Source organism: Mesoplodon mirus (assembly GCF_964341445.2).
Source record: "Mesoplodon mirus genome assembly, chromosome: 19".
Lineage (NCBI taxonomy): Eukaryota > Metazoa > Chordata > Mammalia > Artiodactyla > Ziphiidae > Mesoplodon > Mesoplodon mirus.
The window spans coordinates 65459627-65483457 of NC_138995.1; the positions used below are offsets into that span (position 1 = coordinate 65459627).

At 45.4% G+C, this 23831-nt stretch overlaps 1 long non-coding RNA gene and 1 pseudogene across 6 annotated transcripts in view; one reads left to right on the top strand and one right to left on the bottom strand.

The window, feature by feature from the left end:
* The window catches only part of LOC309794731, an 87834-nt gene that overhangs the window by 43426 nt on the left and 20577 nt on the right, over nt 1-23831 (bottom strand). Inside the window, exon 1 of one of the 5 annotated variants that reach the window (XR_014292187.1) lies at nt 381-501. The exons of the other annotated variants lie outside the window; for them this stretch is intronic. This is a non-coding gene — a long non-coding RNA (uncharacterized lncRNA). Of the gene's footprint in view, nt 1-380; nt 502-23831 lie in introns of those variants that run through there. 5 annotated transcript variants of the gene reach the window in all.
* LOC309794881 (putative ATP-dependent RNA helicase DDX28) lies at nt 529-7172 on the top strand (annotated as a pseudogene). The gene is made up of 2 exons (XR_014296235.1): nt 529-2288; nt 6254-7172. The product of XR_014296235.1 is annotated as a putative ATP-dependent RNA helicase DDX28 (transcript).

Here is a 23831-nt window from a genome sequence, read left to right on the forward strand (position 1 = left end):
TCTAAGGGAAGGGTGAGCCTGGACCTACGACTCCGGACTCCTGGTCTCGGCTCCCAGGCCTGACCATTCACTCAGACTCTCAATAAATACTTGTATTCAAAGACCTTACACGGGGACCACATCTGGGAGAACATCGCCGCACCCTCATAAGTCACAGGGGGAGACCCGAACTGGCCGAGCCATGACAGGAGCTGTGAGGGCGACGAAAGAGCACGGCAGGGATCGGACATCGGATCGCCAGAAGCCCTCCGCCCTCCTGGTTCGTAATGCCAGGGCCCCATCGCCGCGTATCGCCGGACCCCGGTCCTGCCTCCGTCGCGCACCCTTCCCCAAGGTTGGCCGGGGTCTGGAGTCACCATCCCCTGTTCGGACCTACAGACCTCGCCGCTGCTGAGCTCTACAGATCCCGCTCCTTCCACACAGTTCGCCGATTCCGCGGGCCTTACTGAGCCGCGCCGGCCACCGTCCGCGAGGCCTTGGCGCGCCCGTGACGTCACTGTCGTGCGCCTCTCCCGCAGCAAGGGGAGTATGGCTCTGGCACGGCAGGTGGGGCTGTGGTCGCTCGCGGTTCAGTTGCTTCTGGCGCCTCGCCGGGACCTGACGGTCCGCGGTCCCAACGAGCCCCTGCCCGTGGTATGCATCCCGCGGGCTCTACAGCGGCGGCAGGAAGAGCGGCAGAGCGGGCAGCGGAGCCCTTCGCGGCCGGTGCTGGAGCGACCGGGGCCGCTGCTGATGTCAGCGCGGCGACCGGAGTTGAACCAGCGGCACACCTCACGCTGGGCCCTTGGGAGCCCGTGCCACTCGCTTCGTGCGGCTGGAGGAATCGGTGCGCCCACGCGGACCATTTCTCCATCGAGCGCGTGCAATATGAGACTCCAGCGCTGCGGAACCTCTCGCCCAACGGCAGCTGAACCGAACTGGGTCTGGAGCTCCGCGTTCTGAGTGCACTACAAGAGGCTGCTCCCGAAGTTGTTCGGCCCACAACCGTGCGGTCGAGTACCATTCCCCCACTCCTTCGCGGCCGCCACATCCTCTGCGCCGCAGAAACCGGCAGTGGCAAAACTGTCAGCTACATGCTACCTCTCCTTCAACGGCTCTTGGGCCAGCCAAGCCTGGACCCCTGTCGTATCCCTGCTCCTCGAGGCCTGGTTCTTGTGCCTTCTCGAAAATTAGCCGAACTGGTGCGGGCCGTGGCCCAGCCCTTGGGCAGCTCCTTGGACCTCCAGGTGCGGGAGTTAGGGAGAGTACATGGCATGAGGAGGATCAGGCTGCAACTGTCCAAACAACCTCCAGCAGATATTCTGGTGGCCACTCCGGGGGCTCTGTGGAAGGCCCTGAAAACTCAACTGATCAGCCTGGAGCCGCTCTCCTTCTTGGTGTTGGATGATGCAGACACGCTGTTGGATGAAAGCTTCCTGGAACTGGTGGATTACATCTTGGAGGGGAGCCATATAGCAGAAGGCCCAGCTGACTTAAAAGACCCCTTCAATCTCAAAGCTCAGTTAGTGCTGGTGGGGGCCACATTTCCCGAAGGTGGAGGCCAGCTGCTGAGTAAAGTTGCCAGCTTAGACTCTCTAACCACCGTTACCAGTGACAAGCTCCACTGCATCATGCCTCATGTCAGACAGACATTCATGAGGCCGAAGGGAACAGAGAAGGTGACTGGGTTGGTGCAGATCCTCAGGCAGCATGACAGAGCATATAGGATTGGCCCCACAGGAACTGTTCTGGTGTTCTGTAATTGCTACAGCGCTGTGAACTGGCTGGGGTATATATTCTGGATGACCACAAAATCCAACACTTAAGACTGCAGGGACAGATGCCAGCCTCAATGAGAGCAGGCATCTTCCAGTCTTTCCAGAAGGGCTCCCGAGACATCCTTCTCTGCACAGACATCGCCTCTCGGGGCCTGGACAGCACCCAGGTGGAGCTAGTCATCGATTATGATTTCCCTCTCACCCTGCAAGACTACATCCACAGAGCAGGGAGGGTGGGCCGGGTGGGGGGCGAGGTGCCAGGCACCGTCGTCAGCTTTGTGACCCATCCCTGGGACGTGAGCCTGGCTCAGAAGATTTAACTGGCAGCTCGCCGGAGGAGAAGCCTTCCGGGACTGGGGTCCTCAGTGAGAGAGCCTTTGCACCAGCAAACCTTATTGCAGCAGGCTTATATATGATGCCGTAACAGGGACCTTCCCCTCTGTGCTGGACGGGTGAGCACACTTGTCAGTGGGGTGCTCTGGGCTGCCTAGTCACCTTCTGAAGACCCGGGCTGCAGTCTGGCTTCAAAAGGTAAGTTGCTGGCCAGCACTTGAGGGTGAACTACTGAGCTCGGCTCTCTATAGTCTTTCACGTGAAGAATAATGTTGATCTTGGCTCTGTATTATGTCGTGGTTTCTAACAATAAGCGATGTTTCTATGGGTGCCCCTTAATAACAGTTTCCACTGGGGCAGAATTCAGTAGACTCTGAGAAGATGCACACTCCAAACTACCACACTTAGGACGAAGGCTCTTTCAATTGATGTTTTAGTTTAAATTTTGTTTCCTGCCCCCAAACATCCATTAAGCCCCCAGGAGAAGGAAAAGGGGATGTGACTAGCAATAGAGAGAAACTTTCTTCACAACAATGGCCATGGCAAGCTTAGGCACTTTTGGTGAAATCTCTCTGGGAAGTACTGGCAGAGGAATAAAAGGCAAACTGACACCGAAGTATTGCTTGGTGTGCATTTCCAGGCTCTGCCTTCTTTCTCATCTCTTGGTGGCAGGTGGAGGAAGAGGAGAAAAGGTTAAACTTTTTTATAAACCGGCAGAATAAGCTTATAACATCCTCTCACTATCTCTGCATAGGTTCTAGTCTCTGCAGCATTATATAAGCTTTGCCCAAAGTAATGAACTGTTGAAAGTCAAATGTAATACTTCACCAAACAACTTAAAAATGCTTGAGCACTGGAAAGGGTTAAGTTGCAGAGAACACAAATGGACCCAGAGCAACCTTTGCCGAGAGAGAATATTGTGCTAAATGTACAGTCATAGCTCTATTCCATATGAAGAAACAGTCAGAAGGATAAAAGAACTTGGTCAAAATCACCCAAGTAAGTAGGAAAGAATCTGGTCTGTCTGTTCTAAGGGTTGTGTTCTTTAACCACCAGGCTAGCTTTTCTCAAATCTGATTCATGCATAGAATAACTATACACCTCTGCTTGCCTTGAATATTCCCTGTTTATACATATGCCTGCTGCAGTTTTTAATATTGCCCACTTTGACTCCCAAAAGCAACCGAGAATACACAATAATTTGGTCGCTCTATCCATGGACCACTGTGGTGGGACTGCCCAGGAAGCTTATTAAAAGTGCAGCTTCCTGAGCCCTACTCCAGATCTAGATAAGTTTTCTGAGGGTTGGCTCAAGAATCCAGGTACAAGGCTTTTTAAGTGGTTTTGTGGAACCCCCCAGGTGATTCTCTTGTTCTCTTAAGTTAATAAACCGTTTATTCTGCCTCCCCCAGATGCCCAGCCAGGTCCTGTTAAGGTAGGAGTCCCCACACCACATCAGAGGGATGCTCCCAGCCATGTAATCTCTGGAGCCTTGGAGATTCTAAATGGTCTCATGCTGGCCCACCTGCCGTGACAAACCTCCGCCAGAGCAAGCATTCCCCTTCACATTTACCTTCTACCACTCCCAAAGGCAGTCTGCTCCAATGAGGCCTGACTTCGTCTGTCCTAACGGGCACCCAGATTCAAGCAGTTTAGGGATAGAAGGTGCTGTGGTTCTCGACCAGGGTGGCCCAACCTCTAAAAGGGTAGTCCAAGCAGTCTCTACCTCCTGGGCACATCCCCTCTGCAACAGCCCTAGTAAACGAAGGTCCCATCTTTGCTCTTTCAAGGTCGGCAACAGGGAGTCCCCTCCTAAAGAAGGTTCTCTCTCATTACCACACTATCAAAGGCTGCCCCAAGTGTGGTTCCTTCCTGTGGGCCTGATCAGGCTAAGGGCAGAGTTGTCTCTTTCCTTCTCTGAGTCGGACCAAGTCGTCTTACTAACACCTCTTCACAGTGTTGACCATGTTTTTCACGGGGGCTGCTGCTGAGCCTTTATCTTATCCTTTCATGGTGGAGAGAGAGAGGATTATAATGATTTTTACTTCTAGGGGAGAGGGGAGTGTAATGATTATGTTGTCATTTTGTATTATGTCCTTTTGTCATGAATTTGTTTTGAATTTCATATTAAAATGGGCCCACCATTCCCACTTTGTGAGGTCATTCAGCACCCTCATTTTGCACCTTTAACATCTCTCTCAGTATCACTTGGAAATGTTTGAAACGGCCTGAGCTCGTCCTCACATTCCTATCAGCTGTAAATCCGGAGCCCCGACATGAACGTAACCATTGAGCAGAACCCCTCTCCACTAGCTGTGTAACACTGGGTAGGCTCCTTAACATCTTGGTTTTTCTAAGCCCTCAGGTGTAAAAATGTGAGGGTTCTATGAATTTATATTTGGGGCAGGACAAGGTCGAGAAGAGTGTGTCTTTGCTTGTATTCTTCCAAACTGGAATGTCTTCCCTCTCTTCCCCATGGGTCCAAATCTCACTTGTCCTTCAGGCCCACTGCCAAGGAGCCTTCCCTGATTCCCCAGTCCACACAATTCTCTGCCTCTTAGGGTCAGTGCCATACAACCTAGCTGTCTCTTAACGTTAATCTTGCCTCTCAAGCCAATTTCAGAATGTGGGTCTCTCTTGCCCTCCTGGGGCCCCTGGGGCTGTACCAGCCCACCTGCACGCCCCACGTGGGGTGTCTACTAGACTAGGGCATGGGTGGGGAAGCCCAGGGGTGAGGGACCAGGCAGAGTACCTCTGCCTCCACCCTGCTCTCCTCCACAAAACTGCCCCTCTTCCTGAAGCCTGACCGCAAGTCACAGGTTCCTTATTATGACCTCACTGGGTAGTGATGACCTCACAGGCCTTCTCACAGTTTCCATGGCAGCATAACTATGGAAATGTGCTGCCCTCAGAGAAACTTCCCTACCAGTTCTCCACCAGATACCAATCTCTTTGGTTGTCTGAGAGAGAGTGTCTGACCGGATCGTCTATATTTACTCAAACCTGTGCTCTGTTCCCTGGCTGGGCAGTGCAGCAGGTACACCGAGACCGGGCATCTGTAGAAGAGGCATGGTGTACACACAACCTCACCTGGCTGCCACATGTTCCTGTGGGGCTTGCCCACTACGTTAAGCCTCAGCACTTTCCCAGCTGTAAGTAATACCAGTGACCTGGGACACCTTCAGGGTCCCACAGTGCTCACTGCTGAGGACAAGTGAAAGGTCGTCCCTGAACTAGTGTTCAGGAAGCTTCTGATCTTTATAAATGTTGCCTTCCGCTTTGGGCTACAGGATGCTTCCATTCAGACCCTTTCCTGATTGGCCTCTTAGCAAAAGGCAAGTGCGTTTTTGTTGGCAGATGGTAAACGGAGCAGTTTGAGGAAGAGGGCCACTCTTGAACCGCACCTTCAAACCCAGGCACCTCTGTGCTGTCATGTACACATCTATATCGGTCCCCTCAGACACATCCCATACTGAGCTGCTGAGTACTAGGGGAGAGGGTGGTGCCTTATTCATGGGAAGACCGGAAGAACAAAGGGGGGTGATGAAGTGCTAGTGAGACTGGAGGGCTGAGCAGATGGTGTCCCAGGAGGCTGGGTGGATGTGAGCCTACACTTGGTACCCAGAACCCGGTTCTGAGTCTCCTGATCACTCTGCCTCAGTATTTGGCCTTGTTCTAATCTAGATAAAAGTATCAGAGGGCTAGAGTTCAGTGTGGTTGTAACAGGCAGTATAAATGGGGCCCAAGAGGGGTTGCCAAGGTGGGAGGGGTCCTTAACCAATTTATATTAGGTTATCTTTTTCCAAAACTTGAAAGACGTTTCCATTAAAGCCTCAGAAGTGACACACTGCAAGAAATGTTTTCTCTGTTGTGGAAGGGAGAGATGGAGAGGATCATGATTGCAATTTCTTTCGGGTTCTACTGTTTTCCCTGGCAACGGTGAAGAGACTACCTCACCTGATTCAGCCGTAGGCTCTAGGAATTGCTTTTGCAGCCAGTGTCCCTTCTCTAGGGACTCATAGAGGTGATGGGCCAAGTCTGTGTTTTGGATGTCAAGTAGATTAAAGGTCTTCAGCCAGAAACTGGGAGAGACATGAGAGGGAAATTCTGGCAGGAGACTGTGTACAGCAGAAGTGACTGATCAGTTCTGATTTTCTTTGCAGCAGCTGTGGCTCCCATTTCTCCTCCTAAACCTGGTCACTACCATGTCCTCAACCGAGGGTGTGGAGAAACGCAGTTGGGCCGGCATGGGGAGACATACTGCCTGGTTGGTGGCTACCGGGCCTAGGGGGATGCTCCTTTGGCCATGCCAGCAAAGGCAGAAGCCGAGAAGCTAGTCCCCAGATGTGCTCCCGAGAGAAAGCACACTCCAGAAGAGTCGGACGAAGATCTCGGTTGCTCCAGACCCAAAATCCGGCGATTGTAGCATGGTGCCAGGAGGCGGACTCCACAGAATCTTGCTGGCTGAACCATTCTGAAGACAGGGCAATGGTTTAACTGCCTAAGACAGCGAATGCCTCTTCCTGCAGTGACCCCTCCCGCCCCCCACCCCTGCCCACTACCACAGATTAGAACCTGCGTCGTTCTGTCTGAGCCTTCTTCAGCCAGGAGCCTCCCTGCACACTAAATGGCCATAAGCCAGGAGCCTCAGAAAGTGAGGTTTGAAATGAGAGTCTGCCCTGAACATCCCAGGGCGGAAGCTGGCCTGGAAGAAAACCTGGCATTCCTCTGCTCAATCCTCAGGGGCCCCTTTGTGAGCTGGAGATAGTGAAGTCTGCACTCTGCGAGCCGAGGAGGATGCAGGAGCAGAGACAGGGTGCAGAGAAGCCTTAGCAGTCTACCACATGGGCTCCTGCCCTGAGCCATTGTCAGCGGTCACCACCACAAACCAGGGGGGAGCTGGGCTTTTTGAAACTGAAAGCAGCAATCTGTGGCTTCGCAAAGAGCCTCCTGCCTGGGGTCTCAGGAGGCAGGACAGAGGCCCAGGAAGCCCTGCTCCCTGAAGCAAGAACAGGATGGAGAGTCAAGCAGCACGCACCCCGCCCCGAGGTTCACATGCTTCTTTATTGCCAGCCCTTTCTGTCCCCAGTGGGGTCCCTTACTGCTCAATAAAATGTTTTTCTGTAACAGATTTGTAGGGTCGCCAGTGCTCAGACTTAGGTCACTACCCCTGTGCTAGGCACTCCTGCCACCTAGGAAAGGTTCCAAAGGTGGAACAGCTCCAGGGGGTGCCAGGGATCAGAGCAAAAACTTGAGAGGCTGGGGATGCAGGAGTTTGGGCACAGTCCCTAAATCATCTCAGTGGTTGAGCTGCTGTGAGAAGGCACATCCCCAGTGTGCGTGCGTGTGTGTGTGTGTGTGTTGGGGGGAGGGGGTCCCTAGAGGAGGCAGCTAGCGGGAGGGCCTGAGGCTGGAAATGGGGAATGGCGTGCGGCCTCTGAGCAAGCACAGGCACTTAGCCCTTGAGGTTTCTGGGAAAGCTAGAGCCACAAGGGCCACGAGATAAGGCAAGTGTAGCAGCAGAACCCAGGTGCCAGGTCTTTCTTCAGAATCTACACTTCTCCACGAGGCCGGGCCTTCCACGCTGAGGTAGGAGGGATCCTGGCCAGAAGGTCAGCCAGCAGCTCTGGGACGAAGGTTGCTGCGGTGGGGGCTCTTCTGCCATGGAAGCGACTTCATTTCCTTCCACACAAATAGCCTACTGACTGAGTTCCTGCTCTGTTGAGTAAAAGGGTGTTGACTCTCCCCAGAAGGTTGTTCAGTTCACATCCCAAAAGTCCCTCTATTCAGGCCCTGGGGAGGTGTAGCAGCTCCTGAGGGCGCTCTCCTGAGGCTGGCTGACAGAAGTGGGGGAGGTTCCTGATAGTTCCCAGGCGCTGGTTCAAGTCCCCAGAGAATGGTCATGCAGGTTGGGGAGTCAAGTAGGAGGAGAGAGAAGGTCGGGGGCAGAGGGCCCGCTCCTGAATCCAGAGCTCACAAGGTTACCCCCCCATTTCCAGAAATTATCTCTTCCCCCACACCAGCCCCCATGGCCCAGTACCGGGAAACCGGGAGCCCAGAGCACTTGTGGCCACAGAGACCCTCGCACGCAGCCCTCGGGGTGGGCGGGGCCGGCTGCAGGCAGATGGGGACGAGGTGTGCTCCCGGGAGGCCACGGGCTGCAGGTGGCCCTCTGAGAGAAGCACCCCATTTTGGACAGGAAGGTTAGAGGCGGGGGAGAGCACCCTAGGGCGCCCCCTCGGAGCAGTGGGTGTGGGAAGAGGGGCGGGGGCGGAGGGAACCCGCGATGGGAGGCGAGTGGGCTCTCAGCAGAGGCCAGCTTAGCCCACGGGAGCTGCCTCTGAGCAGGCGGCGGGAGGGCAGTGCCGCCCTGTGGCTGCCGGGCTTCCCGGATCGCGGCTCTCCGCACACGGGTCGCAGGGTCCTGTGACTCTGTATCCCCTCCCTCACCCCGCCCCCCTCGCGAGGCCACGCCGCTGGGTGGCCTGTGTCGACGGGCAGAACCCCGTCGCCCGCCCCTATCAGACCCGCCTCTGCCCGCCTGCCTTGCCCTGCGCAGCTTGCGGCCCGGGGGCCTCGAAGGTCCCCGTGCACGCAGCCAGCGGCCTCTGCTGTTCCTGCTGGGTCTGCTGCTGTGATCAGTAACCCTCGTGCAGACCACGCTGGGCACCTCCAGCACCCCAAGTCCGCGGGAGCGCACGCGGGCCCTGATGCGGGACTTCCCGCTTGTGGAAGGGTGGCTGCAGTGTGTGCGGGCTGCTGGGGGCCGGTGGGGGCCTAGCCTGGCCCTGGGCAGGGGAGGAGGTCCGGAGCATGTAGCGCTAGTGGGGAGGCTCCCTCACACCACCCCTGGATGTCCTCTCCATCATCTATGGATGTCCTTCCCCTTCTCTGTCATCCCCTCCCTGGTGGGAAACCCTCAGCCCAGGCCTCAGCTGCTCCTAGTATAGTCTGTGTGACAGTGTGAGGTGGGGGACCCCCAGGCTGGCCCAGGCCAGGCAATGTGTCCTGCCCGATCCCAAGACCTAAGGAGCCCACCCATTTGCCTTGACCTCCCTCCAGCCACAACAACATGCCCCTGGTCCTGAGGCAGTTTTACCACAATGGGCTACAGCATGTTAATCTGCGCAATTTCAGCCATGGCTAGACCAGCTTGGACAGGCTGAAAGATGGTCTCGTGGGTGGCCAGGTACCAAAGGGACACACAAGGTGCCACCATGGCTGCTGGGGAATGTGGGGCACTTTGGGGGCCTCAGAGACCACAGGTTACTCACATTGGAACGAAGTTACCATAGTGACCTAGAAAGTGCCATGCCATGGATGCTGGGGCCTACAGGGGTCACAGTGAGCCCACCTGACGGGCTTCCAAGTACCACAGAAAAAGCAACGCATTACATGTGACTTCTGGGCACAGTGAGTGCTGTGCCAGCTGAGGAGGCTATGAGAAGCCCAAGGAGTTCCAAAGCCCAAACTAAGCCCTGGCCTTCCCTCAGTTCTGGTCAGCCTACGTCCCATGCCAGACCCACGAATGGGATGCTGTGCGCCTCATCCTGGAACAAATTGACCTCATCCACCTCATGTGTGCCTCCTATTCTGAGCCGGAGCTTGTGACCTCAGTTAAAGGTAGACGGGGGACTTCCCTGGTAGTCTAGAGGTTAAGACTCCACGCTTCCACTGCAGGGGGGTCGGGTTTGATTCCCGGTGGGGGAACTAAGAGCCCTCATGCTGCGTGGCACGGCCAAAAAAAAAGGTAAACAGACTGGTGGTAGTGGGTGTTAGGGACTTCAGTAAGCTACCCCTGCCTCTGAAAATGATCATCTGACCTATGTGCCCCCAGCTCTCAACAATACCCGGAAGTTGGCTTGCCTTACTGGTGTGGAGGGCGGCCACTCACTGGACAGTTGCCTCTCCATCCTGCGTACCTTCTATGCGCTGGGTGTGCGCTACGTGACACTCACCCACACCTGCTACATGCCCTGGTGAGCACCTGAATATATTCAGGAAAAAACGCATTCACCCTTTTTGGCCAACCAAACAAGCGGGCAATGCAAATCAACACTGCAAAGAAGTCTCACTAGGCATTGGTCAAAAGGGCCATGCTGAAAAAGTGTAAAAACCAGAAATGCAGGGCAAGTCAAGGAGAAAAGGGAGCTTTTTTACGCTGATGGGCGTGATATAAATTGCCAACGGCCACTCTCGAAAATTGTATGGTGTTTCCTAAAACATCTAAAAAACAGAGCTACAGAGCACAGGGCACTTCCACTCATGGGCTTATATCTTGAGAAAACCAAAAATCGACAGGACACAGGCACCCCAAATTTTAGGGCTGCTCTGTTCACAAAATCCTCGACTCGGGTACACCTTAAGTATCTCATGAAAGAGAAAAATGGATAAACAAGTTGTAGTACTTATGTACAATGGAATATCACTCAGCCATGAAATCAATGTCCTAAGGCTAGTAGCAGCATAATGAGTGGATTTAGGTACGATGATTCTAAGAGAAATACGTCACACAGATAAAGAAACTTATCATAAGATATCAGTTATAGACGGAATGTAAAAATCGCTACATGAACTAAATTACAAAACAGAACAGAGTCACACATTTAGAAAACACACTTATGGCTGCTTAAGGGGAAAGGTGAGGTGGGGTGATGCATAAAACAACAGTTTGAAATTAGCACAGATACCGTTCAATCAACCGAATATGTAATAGAGAAGACATACTCATTGCTAAGTGAACTGGACTCAACACACCTTATTCACCACAGAAGAATATATCCGCGTAGTAAGAATCTTAAAAAGCATTTATTGATATTTCTCGGTAAGTGAATATAGTGGGTGTAAAGGGGCACAAACACAGCATTGAAAATCAGCTAAATCCCATTATAAATACAAATTACAAAAAAAAGCAAAGATAGTGAAAGAGAGAGAAATTCTTACAAAATTCGTTCTCAGTGGCTGTGATGCAACCTGGATTGACCACATCTAGACCCACAGCTGGAAGAGACATAAGGCTGGACACTCTTGGGGGCCACCGGATTGGTGAGGTTGCGTGAGCAAATGCAGACCCTTTAAAGTAATACTGCGTGCTACCCATTCCATGGGTCAGAAATCTCCAGGTTCAAGGGAATCTTCCTACAGCTAAAACATGCATGGGAAACCCAGAGGATGGTACACCATATGATCGGGAAACGTTTCTAAAACGCACCTCATTTTTCATCTCGTGGTGCTCGGGTTCGCCATTCCAGCTGCTTTACCAACAATCTCCCCACTTGGAAAATCAGCACCTTTAACCTCCTGTTTCGTACAGTTTGCAGTTTGTCCAGAGGTTGAACGGGTAGAGGGGGAACCAATGAGAGATCAGCTCTAGGTGTTTGGACAGACACATGTCACTCTAATTTCCAATCAGGAAGAAGAATTAACCAAAGGCTCTGCCTGCCCCCCGGAACCAGAATACGGCCTGAAGCAATCCTGCGGTTTGGAGGCCAGCTCCCAAAAAGGCGAGTTGAAAAATGAATCTCAGAGGCACTAAAATTCACAAACCTGCAGGATAATAAATGATAACTTTCGTACCTTATTGAGGTAAGGCAACGAAGAGGATTTGAAAACAAGGCAGAATTGCAGGAAACCGTTTTCAAGAGGTAGATCAGAGTCGCCTTTAAAGCACATGAAAAGCGGCAGAACTTCGACAATGATGCAGTTGGCCAAAATGGGCGTACGTTTTTTTTTTCCTGAATATATTCAGGAAAAAACGCGTAGGCCCTTTTTGGCCAACCAAGCAAGTGGGCAATGCAAATCAGCACTACAAAGAAGTCTCACTTCGCATCGTTCAAAAGGGGTTTTACCATGTTTGAAATTCCAATATTTTAGCCTGACACGTTTTTGGATTTTAGAAAAAAAAATATTTTAAATGAGAAAAAAAATCTTTTTTATGACCCAAAAAGACAACAATAGTTTTATATTTTTATCTATTTCACTTGCACACAAAAGTCTCATGGGGTTATGTAAAGCAGTCCTGTTGGATGCTGTGCATGGTGCAAATATGGATTAAAGCTTTGGAATCTTAAGCTTCACTCACCTGAAACTTTTAAATTAGGATGCAAGCAATCCTTTCCAACATGTGAACAGAGAAGGACACTATCTTTATTTTATTTGTCAGGTAATTAATCTGTCTTTTGCCCCAAGGAGAGAAACACCTGGCACTTCTATCAATGTGTTGTACAAAAATCTTTGAACACAGAGTGCAAGCAGAGGCTGATACAAGATGTGAAAGAAAAAAAAAAAGAGAGAGACCCCTGTGGCATTTTCTCCTAACTTATTGCAATCTCCCATTTAAAATGTGGGAATAATCAATCTCCTGAGGAAAAAGGCCCAAGGAAGCTTTTTGCTTTTGTGGAATAATGCAATGCCTAAAGATTTTATGAGGCAAGAAGAATTAATGAGAATGACCATGAGAAATCAAGAAAAGTCAGATCCATGGATGAAGTGATGTTTACCTCTGTGAATCAATGAGAAGTAGGAGCAAATGAAAAGAAAGCTGAATACAACATTTTCTGAATAAATGTAACCTTTCAGCTGTCACAGACAAATTAATGCTCACTATGATACAACATATTTAGTTCAGAAAGTTAACTTAAATTTAAAGCTTAACAATTAGATTTATTGAAGAAACGAAAACATATTTGTGGTTTAGAATACATAATGTGTTCTGCAACAGATAAGAAGATTACATAAATAAATAGAAATAAGACTAAATAGAGGAAAATAACAAATTAGATGTTATTAACATTAAAAACTGACACTCATCTAAAGAAAGAGGAGAGACAGAAAGACAGAAGAACTTATATCAAGTATATATTTAAAACTCCTAAAAATAAGAAGTCTTCAGATGTTAAAAAAAAAAAGTCTTCAATAAGAAGATAATGTAATAGCAAAGATGGGAAAAATATACCAAAAGATATTTCAAGAAAGAGAGTACAGAACGTTAAGTAAACATATCAAAAGATGCTTGGCTTCTTAGTAGTCAATTAAATGCAAAAAAGTCATACCTGGAATTATCACTCACCAACCAGAAAGTTCAAATGAAAATGACAGGTATTATCAAGTTTGACAAGAATGTGTGTAATCCTTGAATCTCATTCACTGCTGCTGAGGATGAAAAATCATACAAATGTTTTGAAAATATTTAGAAATATCTAAAAAGATAAACAGATGAAAGCTATGAGTCAGAAATTTTACTACTACATGTATATTGAACAATAATTTATACACATACCACCAAAGTTCAAGTTCTAGTATGTATATACCAGTGCAATTCTCAATAGACCCAAACTGAAAATCACTCATATTGTAATACGTTTTGGAAAAAATTAATTAATAGTTAAATATTTACACTATGGAATCCTATGCAACAGTGTCAGTGCATGACAACAACAACAGGCAACCATATAGGCGTATTCATAAACAACATAAAATAAAAAAGCCCAATCCAAAAGTGATTTTACTGTGCCATTACATTTATATAAAATACAAAATACAGGTAAAGTGATCTTTTTGTTAGATACCAGAACAATATTAAACCTTAAGGGGAGTCACTAGAATTGGACAAGGGGGGCTCTGAGTATCTGGCAATTTTCTGTGTCTGTATCTAGAAGCTATGTATAGAGTGTATGCAGATTCTGAATTTTCTGAAATTTGTCATTTCCTTACAAACCATGCATATTTTTAGTTGTTTTTTATATATAACAAAAAGTAAAAATGATAGACTAGGGAAGGTAATTATATTAGCACTTTAATATCCATGCTTTTCAAGGTGGAAGTGAAAGGTATTAAATACTTGACATTGTGATTACTTCTTAAAAGTAAGGTGAAAATTTCAGATTAATAAATAAGACATACTTCTTCATATATCATCCTCAAAGAGGAGGGGTAGAAAGGAGTATTATTATTTTTTATTTAATATAGAACAGTTAAGATAGAAAATAATGAAAACAGACTAGGTTTAAAAAAGAGCACACTGGACTTCCCTGGTAGCTCAGTGGGTAAGAATTTGCCTGCCAATGCAGGGGACAGGGGTTCAATCCATGGTCTGGGAAGATCCCACAGGCTGTAGAGCAACTAAGCCCGTGTGCCACGACTACTTGGCCTGCGTTCTAGAGCCTGCAAGCAACAACTACTGAGCCTGCGTGACACAACTACTGAAGTCCATGCACCTAGAGCCCATACTCCACAAGAAGAGAAACCACAGCAAGGAGAAACCCATGCACCACAATGATGAGTAGCCCCTGCTCGACACAACTAGAGAAACCCTGTGCAGCATCGAAGACCCAACACAACCATAAATAAATAAAATTAAGTATTGTGACTTGTGAGATGACTCACTCATGTGGCTGTAAGTAAGAGGCCTCAGCTCCTTGCCACATGAATCTCTCCTTAGGGCTGCTTGAGTGTCCTCATGACATGGCAGCTGGCTTACCCCAGGATGAGTGATCTAGCAGAAACCAAAGCAGAAGCTCCAATATCTTTTATACCTTTGGAAGCTGCACTTTGTCATTTCTGCAATGTCTTATTAGTTAAAACATCAGCCCTTTTCAACTGTGAGGAGGCACACAGGTGCATGATGACTGGGAGATAATTAGGGTATGATTAGGGCCTTCTTGGAGGCTGGCTACCAAGGTGGCTGACTCACCGAACACTGAATTTTGTTTTCTTCACTGATGGAGAGAAAATGGTGAGTGAATCTCATTGGTGTTCTTTGAGATGTACCAAAGCTAGCTCTTGCTCTCACCCCCAGCTGTGTGGCTGAGAGGGTCTTGGTGCTCCAGCCGGGTGTCAGGCCTGTGCCTCTGAGTTGGGAGAGCAGAGTTCAGAATATTGGTCTACCAGAGACCTTGGGCACCTTATAATATCAAAACGGCGAAAGCCTCCCAGAGATATCCGTCTCAATGCTAAGACCCAGCTCCACTCAAAGACCAGTAAGATCCCGTGCTGGACATCCAATGCCAAACAACTAGCAAGACAGGAATGCAGGCCCACCAATTATCAGAGAGGCTGCCTAAAATCATAATAGGTCACAGACACCCCAAAACACAACACCGGATGCGGACCTGCCCAACAGAAAGACAAGATCCAGACAAACCCACCAGAACACAGGCACCAGTCCTCTCCACCAGAAAGCATACACAACCCACTGAACCAACCTTAGCCACTGGGGGCAGACACCAAAAACAACGGGAACTACGAATCTTCAGCCTGCGTAAAGGAGACCCCAAACACCGTCCACAAAGCCAAATGAGAAGACAGAGAAACACAGAGCAGATGAAGGAACAAGGTAAAAACCCACCAGACCAAACAAATGTAGAGGAAATAGGCAGTCTACCTGAAAAAGAATTCAGAGTAATGATACTAAATATGATCCCAAATCTTGGAACTGGAATGGAGAATATACAAGACATGTTTAACAAGGACCTAGAAGAACTAAAGAGCAAACAAACAATGATGAACAACACAGTAAATGGAATTGAAAATTTTCTAGAAGGAAACAATAGCAGAATAACTGAGGCAGAAGAATGGATAAATGACCTGGAAGATAAAAGAGTGGAAATAACTACCACAGAGCAGAATAAAGAAAAAAGAATGAAAAGAATTGAGGACAATCTGAGACACTTCTGGGACAATGTTAAACACACCAACATTCGAATATAGGGGTCACAGAAGTAGAAGAGAAAAAGAAAGAGACAGAGAAAATATTTGAAGAGATTATAGTTGAAAACTTCGCTAATATGTGAAAGGAAATCGTTAATCAAGTCCAGGAAGTGCAGAGAGTCCCATACAAGATACACCCAAGGAGAAACATGCCAAAACACATATTAATCAAACTATCAAAAATTAAATGCAAAGAAATAATATTAAAAGCAGCAAGGGAAAAACAACAAAAAACATACAAGGGAATCCCCATAAGGTTAACAGCTGATCTTTCAGCAGAAACTCTGCAAGCCAGAAGGGACAGGCAGGACATATTTAAAGTGAAGAAAGGGGAGAAGCTACAACCAAGATTACTCTACCCAGCAAGGATCTCATTCAGATGCAACAGAGAAATTAAAACCTTTACAGACAAGCAAAATCTAAGAGAATGCAGCACCACCAAACCAGCTTCACAACAAATGCTAAAGGAACTTCTCTAGGCAGGAAACACAAGAGAAGGAAAAGACATACAATGATAAACCCAAAACAATCAAGAAAATGGTAATAAGAACATACATATCAATAATTACCTTAAATGTAAATGGATTAAATGCTCCAACCAAAAGACACAGACTGGCTGAATGGATCTGAAAACACGACCGGTATATATGCGGTCTACAAGAGACCCACTTCAGACCTAGGGACACAAACAGACTGAAAGTGAGGGGATGGAATAAAATATTCCATGCAAATGGAAATCAGAAGAAAGCTAGAGTAGCAATTCTCATATCAGACAAAAGAGACTTTAAAATAAAGACTATTACAGGAGACAAAGAAGGACACTACATAGTCATCAAGGGATCAACCTAAGAAGATATAACAATTGTACATATTTATGCACCCAATATAGGAGCACCTCCATACATAAGGAAAAGGCTAACAGCCATAAAAGGGGAAATCGAAGGTAACACAATCATAGTAGGGGACTTTAACACCCCTCTTTCACCAATGAACAGATCATCCAAAATGAAAATAAATAAGGAAACACAAGCTTTAAATGATACATTAAACAAGATGGACTTAATTGGTATTTATAGGACATTCCATCCAAAAACAACAGAATACACTCTTTCTCAAGTGTTTGAGGAACATTCTTCAGGATAGATCATATCTTGGGTCACAAATCAAGCACTGATAAATTTAAGAAAATTGAAATTGTATCATGTATCTTTTCCGACAACGCTATCAGAATAGATATCAATTACAGGAAAAAATCTGTAAAAGAATACAACCACATGGACACTAAACAATACACTACTTTATAACCAAGAGATCACTGAAGAAATCAAAGAGGAAATTAAAAAATACCTAGAAACAAATGGCAATGAAAACATGACGACCCCAAACCTATGGGATGCAGCAAAAGCAGTTCTAAGAGGGAAGTTTATAGCAATACAATCCTGCCTCACAAAACAAGAAACATCTCAAATAAACAAGCTAAACTTACACCTAAAGCAATTAGAGAAAGAAAGAAAGAAAAAAAACCCAAAGTCAGCAGAGGAAAGAAATCATAACGGTCAGATCAGAAATAAATGAAAAAGAAATGAAGGAAACAGCAAAGATAAAAAAACCTAAAAGCTGATTCTTTGAGAAGATAAACAAAAGTGATAAAACCATTAGCCAGAGTCATCAAGAAAAAAAGGGAGAAGACTCAAATCAATAAAATTACAAATGAAAAAGGAGAAGTAACAACTGACACTGCAGAAATACAAAGGATTATGAGAGGTTACTGCAAGCAACTATATGCCAGTAAAATGGACAACCTGGAAGAAATGGACAAATTCTTAGAAAAGCACAAACTTCCAAGAGTGAACCAGGAAGAAATAGAAACTATAAACAAACCAATCCAAAGCACTGAAATTGAGACTGTCATTAAAATCTTCCAACAAACAAAAGCCCAGGACCAGATGGCTTCAAAGGCAAATTCTATCAAATATTTAGAGAAGAGTTAACACCTAACCTTCTCAAACTCTTCCAAAATATAGCAGAGAGAGGAACACTCCCAAACTTATTCTATGAGACCACCATCTCCCTGATACCAAAGCCAGACAAAGATGTCACAAATAATGAAAACTACAGGCCAATATTACTGATGAACATACATGCAAAAATTCTCAGCAAAATACTAGCAAAAAGAATCCAACAGCACATTAAAAGGATCATACACCATAATCAAGCTGGGTTTATCCCAGTGACACAAGGATTCTTCAATACATGCAAATCAATGTGATACACCATATTAAAAAACCTGAAGGATAAAAACCATATGATCATCTCAATACATGCAGAAAATGCTTTCAACAATATTAAACAGCCATTTATGATAAACCTCTAGAAAGTAGGCATAGAGGGAACTTTCCTCAACATAGTAAAGGCCATATATGACAAACCCACAGTCATCATTGTTCTCAATGGTGAAAAAGTGAAACTATTTCCACTAAGATCAGGAACAAGACAACGTTGCCCACTCTCACCACTATTATTCAACACACTTTTGGAATTTTTACCTACAACAATCAGATAAGAAAAAGAAATAAAAGGAATCCAACTCGGAAAAGAAGAAGTTAAGCTGTCACTGTTTGCCACTAGATGACATGATACTATATACAGAGAATCCTAAAGGTGCTACCAGAAACCTACTAGAGTTAATCAATGAAGTTTGTAAGGCTGCAGGATACAAAATTAATGTACAGATATCCCTTTCATTCCCATACACTAAAGATGAAAAGTCTGAAAGAGAAATTAAGGAAACACTCCCATTTACCCATGCAACAAAAGGAATAAAATACCTAGGAATAAACCTACCTAAGGAGACAAAAGACTTTTACTCAGAAAACTATAAGACACTGATGAAACAAATCAAAGATGACACAAACAGGTGGAGAGATATACCATGTTCTTGGATTGGAAGAATCAACACTGTGAAATGACTATACTACACAAAGCAATCTACAGAGTCAATGCAATCCCTATCAAAATACCAATGGCATTTTTCAGAAAACTACCACAAAATATTTCCCAATTTGTATGGAAACACAAAAGACCCCGAACAGCCAAAGCAATCTTGAGAAGAAAAACAGAGCTGGAGTAATCAGAATCCCTGACTTCGGACTATACTACAAAGCTACAGTAATCAACACAGTATGGTACTGGCACAAAACCAGAAATATATATCAATGGAACAGGAGAGAAAGCCCAGAGATAAACCCAGACACATATAGTCACCTTATTTTTGATAAAGGAGGCAAGAATATAGAATGGAGAAATCATGGCCTCTTCAATAAGTGGTGCTGGGAAAACTGGACAGCTACAGGTAAAAGAATTAAATTAAAAGACTCCCTAACACCATACACAAAAATAAACTCAAAATGGATAAAAGACTTAATGTAAAGCCAGACACTATAAAATTCTTAGAGGAAAACATAGGCAGAACACTCTATGACATCAATCACAGCAAGATCCTTTTTGACCCACCTCCTAGAGAAATGGAAATAAAAATAAAAATAAAAACATGGGACCTAATGCGACTTAAAAGCTTTTGCACAGCAAAGGAAAACGTAAACAAGATGAAAAGACAACCCCCAGAATGGGAGAAAATATTTGCCAATGAAGCAACTGACAAAGGATTAATCTCCAAACTTTACAAGCACCCCCTGCAGCTCAATATCAAAGAAACAAACAAGCCAATCCATAAATGGGCAGAAGACCTATTAGACATTTCTCCAAAGAAGATATACAGATTGCCAGGAAACACATGAAAGAATGCTCAACATCACTGATCATTAGAGAATTGCAAATCAAAATTACAATGAGGTATCATCCCACACAGGTAAGAATGGCCATCATTCAAAAAATCTACAAACAATAAATGCTGCAGAGGTGTGGAGAAAAGGGAACCCTCTTGCACCGTTGGTGGGAATGTAAACTGATACACAGACACTATGGAGAACAGTATGGAGGTTCCTTAAAAAACTAAAAATAGAGCTACCATGACACAGCAATCCCACTACTGGGCATATACCTGGAGAAAACCATAATTCAAAAAGAATCATGTTCCACAATGTTCATTGCAACTCTATTTGCAATAACCAGGACATGGAAGCAACCTAAGTGTCCATCAACTGATGAATGGATAAAAAAGATTTTGCACATCTTCAATATAAAATGGAATATTATCAGCCATAAAAATAAATGAAATTGAGTTATTTATAGTGAGGCGGATGGACCTAGAGTCTGTCATACAGAGTGAAGTAAGTCAGAAAGACAAAGACAAATACTGTATGCTAACACATATATATGGAATCTAAAAAAAGAAAAAAAAATGGTTGGGAAGAAACTATGGGCAGGACAGGAATACAGACACAGACGTAGAGAATGGACTTGAGGACATGGGGAGGGGGAAGGGTAAGCCGGGACGAAGTGAGAGAGTGGCATTAACTTATATATACTACCAAAGGTAAAATAGATAGCTAGTAGGAAACAGCTGCATAGCATGGGGAGATCAGCTCAGTGCTTTGTGACCACTTAGAGGGGTGGGAAACGGAGGGTGGGAGGGAGATGCAAGAGGGAGGAAAAATCGGGATATATTTATATGTATAGCTGATTCACTTTGTTATACAGCAGAAACTAACACACCATTGTAAAGCAATTATAGTCCAATAAAGATACTAAAAATAAATAAATAAATAAATAATTTATACCTCCCCCAAATTAAGTCTTTTTAAAAATAAATAAATAGAGCTTCCCTGGTGGCGCAGTGGTTGAGAGTCCGCCTGCCGATTCAGGGGACGCGGGTTCGTGCCCCGGCCTGGGAAGATCCCACATGCCACGGAGCGGCTAGGCCCGTGAGCCATGGCTGCTGAGCCTGCACGTCTGGAGCCTGTGCTCCGCAATGGGAGAGGCCACAACAGTGAGAAGCCCGTGTACCGCAATAAATAAATAAATAAATAAATAAATAAATAAATAAATAAGGGTACTCAATAACATGGTAACTCTAAACCTAAGTATTTTCAATACTACAGCAAAGGTAAATGGATTAATGTCTCCTATTAAAGTGTATTTTTTTATATTATGTGCAACTAAAATTTTTTCCCAATATACAGGTAAAATAAAATAATTACTTTAGAAAGGTGAAAACATTCCATGTATTTAAAAACAGTAAAACGATAAGCATATGATATGCATCTTAGATAAAGTAGTGTTTAATTTCACAACAATTTGTCATTATTGTAACTAGTACTATTATCCCAATTTCTTAAAAATATTTCAATACTTTTTCTATTTGAAAAAGTACTTTAATATTTTTTTCTTTGCTCTTTTGTGGTCTAATACATGGTAACTATTTAGCTGCTAACATAACTTAAAAATATATCTTGTTTTTTACAGCCAAACAAAACTGAATCAAGAAGAAATAGATAACTTGAACAGACTGATCACTACAAGCAAAATAGAAACTGTAATTTACAAAAACTCCCTACCCACAAAAATCTAGGATCAGATGGTTTCATAGGCAAATTCTACCAAATATACAAAGCAAAACTTACATTGATTCTTCTCAAACTCTTCGAAAAGATTAAAGATTAAGGAATACATCCAATGACATTCTATGAAGCCACCATCACCCTGATATCAAAACCAGATGGGGAGGGGACTTCCCTGGTGGCACAGTGGTTAAGAATCCATCTGCCAATGCAGGGGACATAGTTTCAAGCCCTGGTCCAGGAAGATCTCACATGCCGTTGAGCAACTAAGCCTGTGTGCCACAACTACTGAGCCTGTGCTCTACAGCCCACGAGCCACAACTACTGAGCCTGATAGCCACAACTACTGAAGCCCACGCACCTAGAGCCCATGCTCTGCAAAAAAGAAGCCAGTGCAGTGAACAGCCCGCACACCACAACGAAGAGTAACCCATACTCGCCACAACTAGAGAGAGCCCGTTCACAGCAACAAACACCCAATGCATCCAAAAATAAATAAAGAAAGAAATTTACTGAAAAATAAAAAAACACAGATGGGGACTTTTCTGGTGGTCCTGCAGTTAAGATTTTGCCTTCCAGTGCAGGGGGTGTGGGTTCAATGCCTAGTGGTGGAGCTAAGATCCCACATGCCTCACAAATAAGAAACCAAAACATAAAACAGAAGCAATACTGTAACAAATTCAATAAAGACTTAAAAAAAAAAAAACACAGAGAAAGACACTAGCAAAAAAGAAAATTGCAGGCCAATATCTCTGATAAATATGGATGCAAAAATTCTCAACTGAATATTAGAAAACCGAATCTGACAGCACATAAGAGGATCGTACACCATGATCGAATTTGATTCACCCCCGTGTCACAAAGTTGTTTCAACATATGCAAATCAATCAACATGATACACTCCATCAACAAAGGAAAAACACAAAACAAATGATCATCTCAATAGATGCCGAAAAAGCATTTGAGAAACTTCAACATCCATTCATGATAAAAATGCTTACTAAAATGGGTATAAAGGAAACATATCTCAACATAATAAAAGCTATTTATGACAAACCCACAGCCAATATAATATTCAATGCTCATGACAAAATATCAAAGAAGCACGGAAAAGTGATGGAGGAGATGGAGAAACTTCTCAGTGTGCAGGTGCAGGATCAACATCAGCGCTAAATCCTGCTCAGCTTATGGTGATTCAAGAGAAAGCTAAAAGCCTTTGTGAAGACTTGAAGAAGAAACACGGGAAAGAATCAGAGGGCATATTTTTTAATGCCAGCCATGGCTGTTTTCATCGGTTCAAGAGTAGAGCCAACCTCAACAAGGTAAAAGTAAGTGGAGAGGCAGCAGGTGCAGATAGGGTAGCTGTCCAGGAACTTCCTGAAACACTTTGAGAAATTATTGATAATGGTGTGCATTTACCCAACCAGGTGTTTAATGTGGACGAGACAACTGTACTGGAAGAGGATGCCAGACCGAAGTTACATCAGTAAGAAGGAAAAGTTGATGCCGGGCTGTAAAGCAGCAACAGATAGGCTAACTGTTGTTTGGTGGCAATTCTTCCAGTGATATGAAGCTGAAGCCTCTCTTAGTTCATCATTCAGAGAACCCAAGAACCCTTAAAAACATAGCCAATGACTCTCTTCCTATTGTGTGGAAGCATAACCCCAAATCCTGGATTACACAGGCCACGTTCCAGGACTGGTTTTGCCAACACTTTATCCCAGATGTAGAGAAATATTGCTCGGAGAAGGACGTCCCAGAAAAACATTCTTTTGCTGCTTGACAATGCTCTGGGCCACCCCCCTTTCATGGATGACTTTTCCCAACGTCAAAGTAGTGCATCTGTCACTGAATACTGCATTGCTCATCCATCCCATGGACCAGGGAGTTATAGCGACTTTCAAGAAATATTATTTATGTCACACTTTTTGTCAGACAGTAAAGGTAAGTGAGAAATCAGGAAGAACCTAGGGACAATTTTGGAAGGACTATAACATCTACAAGGCCATAAAAAACATTGACTTTGCATGGTGTGAGTGTATGTTGGTCACCATGAATGGGGTCTGGAAGAACCTTTGCCCACAGTTTGTTCATGATATGTGTGGATTTGAGAAGGTAGATCAGAAGTCTGAAGAGGTCATCAGCAACGTAGTGACCCTCAGCGAGAAGCTGGAGCTAGATCTGCAAGAGGACGATTTCATTGAACTCCTTGCTGTGCAACATGAGGAGCTTACTGATGGAATTGGAGGCGCAGAGAAAGGATGAAGAGGGACAGGAGGAAGAAGAAGTAACTGAAGAACTGAAGAGATTCACGACACAGAAAATGCCAAGGGCATCTTCTAAATTTGAGGAGGCGCTGTTAGTTTTGGAGGCACAGGGATCGAACCTACAATGGTACCCAAAGGTGGCAGCAGCCACTCAGAACGCAAACCAGTGCTACCGTGTCATCATCTATGATGAGAAGAAACGAGCTACGACCCAGACATCAATGGATCATTTTTTCAAGAGGGTAGAT